The following is a 4,865-nucleotide window of genomic DNA, read 5'->3' as shown; positions in this document are numbered from 1 at the left end:
GGTAGGACTACCTTATGTGGCTTTCCTGCTCCCCCTGCGTGTGTGTCCGGTCACAGAGCAGGGCACACACACAGCTCAAAACACTGACACAGGCCAGTCAGTGCCAGGGTGGTTAAGGCGGCCAGATTCCATGTGACTGATTTCAAGGTTCAAGTTCCAGACTCGAATGCTTAAAAAACACTCCAGGTGTATTGGCAGGCATGCTCAAAATCTGGAAAGTAGAGAGAAGTGGGGGAGAAAAGGTTGCAGTGTGGCCATCCTCCCTGGGGTGTGCTCTGCCACTTTATCTCTCCAGTGAGTGCACACACCCTCTAGCAGATAAAAAAAGAGAAAAGATCTTTTTTCTTTTGAGAGGTTTTTGCTATAGGGCACTTGCACTCGCCAGAAAGACAGAGAGAGACAGAGAAATAGAAAGTGAGAAATCCCCCCCCAGGGGGAATAGCCATGCCTCAATCCCTTCTCCTCCATTCTCCTCTCGGGATCTTGGGCACGCACACACACACTCCCGGCGTGAGTTTAAGCCACCGGGTCCAGGACTCGAACCGCAGTCAGCTACATGGGAGTTCAACGACATAGCCATTACGCTAACTGCTGGTCCCGAGAAAATATCTTTTTAATTTAAAAAAAAAAAAAGACTCTTGAATAATGCAGTTAGATGGATTTTACCTATTTAAATAAAGTAAGTTCTCTGCCTACCAGTCCATCACTCTATTTACTTGAAGAGCATGAAAACCGTATTCCCTTTAAAATATCCTGCAATTGTCACTGTGCCCTACTTCAGACCATCCGTCATATTCGTTTGCTATACACACATGTGGAATACCCTCAGCAGGTTGCTATTATTTTATTTACTAAAAATAGTGCCTCGTTTAATCCTATTCTCTGAGGAGGCCAGGATTATCAACTTCATTTTGTAGAGGAGCAAAGTGAAGCTCAGAGCTCTCCCAGCTGGGGAGGGTCTGATTTGCCTCAGTCCCTCGTCTTGCTGCCTCCCCACCCTTAGAACTTCCCGGTCTGTTCCACTTTCTAAGCCACCGATGGAGGAGTCGACCAACCATCTTTAATGCAAAGGGCCCAAGAAGCCGTGCCCTCCAGCCTCCCCGAATGGGTCATCTGTAACTTGAGCCTGGAGAAAATTATTTTAAACCGAAAGCAAACCTCTAAACCAGGCTGCGACTTCATGTTGCAGGTGACGGCAGAACCCAAATTAGTCCACACTCATCAAATAGAGAAGCTCATTTTTCTCCCAGCTCATGTAAAGCATGAAAAACGGTCACATCCATCGCACTTTCAGAGGCTAGAAATGTGGACGGGAGCAGCCTGGCGTGTAAGCTCAGGAAAGGTGATGTCTGGCCTCCCAGGCAGCATCCACGGGAGAAATTTACTTAAAAGTGGGGTGGTTTCCCGGGCAAGGCAGACAAAGCAAGCCCTCTGCTGCTGGGAAAAAGGGTCACAGTGAGAGCGGGGAGAGGGAGGACTGAGCCTGCATTATCCGGCCTGCTGGGCCATGCCGCCTGATCTCCCTTATTAACAAGCCGCTCCATTTTCCCCAGTCTGCGCCAATGTGGTTCACACTTTGGGACCAGGAAAAGGGGGGAAGGGAGACAGGCCAGGGTTATGCATATCACACCCCTTTGAATTTGCAATCTCACTGGGCACTTTATGGCATTGAAATACACTTCCCAGCCACCCTCCCTCTCTCTAAAACAAGAGTCATTTCTCAGTTCTGTTCTCGCTGCCCACTTTCTCCCCAGCATTTTAAAGAAATCACTAGCTATAAACCAAAGGACCATATGTGAGTTTCCACCCCAGATTCTGTTTTGTTGTTTATTTGCAGGGGAGGTGGGGAGACAGATTATTTTGATCTATAAATTATATTCCAGTTGAGCAGTGAGTAGTTCTTTTTTTTTTTTCTTTTTTTTTCAGTATTTTTATAGGGCAACGCTCTCATTAGAGACAGAGAGAGAGAGAAAGGGAAAGTGAAAAATTATCCCCCAGGGGGAAGGTCCACACTGCAATCTGTTTTCCATTCTCCTTTCCAGATTTTGAGCACACATGCACATCCACCTGCCTCCAGGTCTGGGACTCAAACCCTACAGCTGGTCAGGGTAGAACCAGTAGTGAGTGGTTCTTAATAATAATAATAATTCTTCTTCTTCTTCTTCTTCTTCTTCTTCTTCTTCTTCTTCTTCTTCTTCTTCTTCTTCTTCTTCTTCTTCTTCTCCTTTTTCTTCTTCTTCTTCTTTTCTTAATTTTCTATAGGGGCACGTATGCTTGCCAGAGAGAGAGAGAGTGAGAAAGTACCCCCCAGGGTGCATGGCCACACCACAGTCCTTTCTCCTCCATTCTCCTCTTGGGATTTTGGGCATGTACATACACGCACCCACCATGTTTTGCAAGCTGCTGGTTCTGGGACTCCAACCGTGCAGTTGGCCATATGGAATCCAGCTGTCTTAACCACCGTGCCACCTGGCTGGCCCAAGTAGTTCTTAACTCTTAAAAGCATCCCAAACTAAAATATGGAGCTATTGGATAAAACGTGGCTGGTCAACCCTGAGCACAGACCTGCTTAGCACCCATAGACCCCAGGGGGAGCTGCAGAGTGGGGGCACCTTTGCACACAGCTCTGGATGCAAAATCAGAGGCTGGGCAGGGGGCCTCTCTCCACTGCTCACTAGACAGCATCCTACTTGGATGTCGACCTCCAGGTGTTTGGAAGAGGGGAGTAACGTGGGGGCACCTTAAACAAGTAGGCACGGGGTGGCCTCCCATTTGGGGACCCTGCATGATGAGAGTTCAGGGTGCTGGCAGGGCTGCCCATTCCTCAGATTACTAACAAATAGCAAGTTCTTCAGATCAAGTATCTCAATGAATTCTCAACACGAGCCTCTTTCACAGATTAGGATGTTGGGCTTCAGGAAGGCTGAGTGGAATTCGGGAAAGTTCAGGGATCTCTCTGAACTCACACAGCTGGCTTGAATCCAGGTCTTCTGCTTCTGGAACATGGGCTGCCCACAGCACAGGTTCACGCTGGTTTTTCCACCCCTGGTTTGTTTGTCCATTCATTACTTTGGCCCGAGGGGGTCCTACCATTCTTTAAAATGCCATGCCTGAGTAGGAGGTAAAGAAGAGAGCTTTCTGGGACCAGCGGGTGGTATAATGGTTATGTTGCTGGACTATGGTTCAAGTCCTGTACCCAGCAGCTTCAAACTCATGCTGGGTGCATATGTGTGCCCAAGATCCGGAGAGGAGACGGGAGGAGAAGGGATTGCGACATGGCCATCCCCCCTGGGGGGGTGGGGTGATTTCTCACTTTCTGTCTCTCTGGCAAGGTCATGCGCCCTATAGTAAAAATCTGTCTCTTAAAAAAAATATTGAAGAAAGTCTTCTGTCTTTTCCCCTATGACAAAGAAAGAAAGGAATTTCAATAGTGCAGAGTCCTGAAATTTCAGCTTGTACCTACTGTACGATAAATAGATGAACAGGGCCAGGCCTAAGGCACAGTGGTCAAATGCTATGTGTACAGAGCTGGATCCCACATGGCCAGCTGTGGTTGGAATCCCAGCCACAGCAGCCTGAGTAACACCCAAGACACATGCGCGTGCATGTGTGCCCAAAACCCTGACACAAAGGCGGAACGAAGGAAGGGGGGTTGTAGCATGACCACCCCCAGTGGCAGTGCTTTCCCTCTCTCTCTTGCTCTCTTTCCTTCTCTCTGGCAAGTGTGCATGCCCTCTAGCAATAAAAAAGATACATACACTAAAATTAGAACAATACAGAGAAGATTGGCAGGGTCCCTGGGCAAGGATGACACCCAAATTCGTGAAGCATTCCATATTCAAAAAAAAAAAAGGAAGAAGTAAACAGAGTACTTTTTCAAAAAGAATTACTTATTTAATTTTATTCATTCATTCATCTCTTTTAACCTAAACAGAGAGAAAGAGAGAGAGAGAGGAAGTGAGAAAGTAAGCCAGGCCCAGGACTTGAACCGTGGCCTGCCATGTGGGAGTCCAACGCCTCATCCACTATGCCACCTGTTGGTCACAGTATTTTTTAAATTTTTATTTCAAGTTTATGTATTTTTTTCCATATGTGAGAAAGACAGAAACAGACAGAGGGATAGCACTCCAACAGAATCTTGATGCCACGACCCACCCCCAGCTTCAGCCAGCCCCGAATGCTGGGCACACACACTCCACCCCTCGCTGTGTGCAAGAGGGTCTCTGGATGCGAACCCAGAACCTTCCCATGTGGGTCAGCCTTGAAGAGGATCACTGCTGTGCAGCTGCTGGGCCTCTTGAGTGATTTTTCCTTTAAAACAAAACTTTTCAGCAGAAGGTGTGATTGGGGGGTGTAAACCAGTGCTCCTCAGGCTCTAGTCGCAGGAAAAGGAATGGCCATGCGCAGAAGAGATGTCGCTGAGCCCCAGCTGCCTGCTCTGGGCTGCACCAGGGAGGGGCAGGGGCTGTAGGTCCCACACGGAGCTCCCCGGAGATGGCATCTCTGAGTGGTGTCTGCCTGCCAGCAGGAGGAGGCAGAGGACGGGCCTCCAGCTCACCCCCATTTCCAGGGCTCCAGAACACATGGGAAGAGAAGGCCCCATTTGGTTAAGGCAGACGCGGTTAAGTTACACATCTTGTAATACAAGTTCCTTTTTCTACACATAGTTGTGAGAATTTAAAGATAGCTGATAAATTAACTGAGTTTCTCTCTAGTTTCAAATCAAATAGATTGAAATTTTCTGCTCAATTACTGGCATCCCTTATTTGTGTTTAATTTCCACAGCTTTTAATGATCCCACTCTCAGGGTCCCTAGGGAACCGGGCTCCCCAGCTCGCCATCCGCTGAGCGCCGTTCTGTGTCCT

The 4,865-nt window shown here is 48.0% G+C and overlaps 1 non-coding gene across 1 annotated transcript; it reads left to right on the top strand.

Annotated features, from left to right (window-relative positions):
* Positions 1-3,738: 3,738 nt before the first annotated feature.
* On the top strand, positions 3,739-3,842 carry LOC114009801 (U6 spliceosomal RNA). The gene has a single exon (XR_003551183.1). It is a non-coding gene; the product is annotated as a U6 spliceosomal RNA (small nuclear RNA).
* The last annotated feature ends 1,023 nt before the right edge of the window (positions 3,843-4,865 follow it).

Source organism: Tupaia chinensis, unplaced genomic scaffold, assembly GCF_000334495.1.
Source record: "Tupaia chinensis unplaced genomic scaffold, TupChi_1.0 Scaffold000624_1, whole genome shotgun sequence".
Taxonomy (NCBI): domain Eukaryota; kingdom Metazoa; phylum Chordata; class Mammalia; order Scandentia; family Tupaiidae; genus Tupaia; species Tupaia belangeri.
The sequence above is the reverse complement of the archived record's forward strand: the minus strand, read 5'-3'. Positions and strand labels throughout refer to the sequence as shown.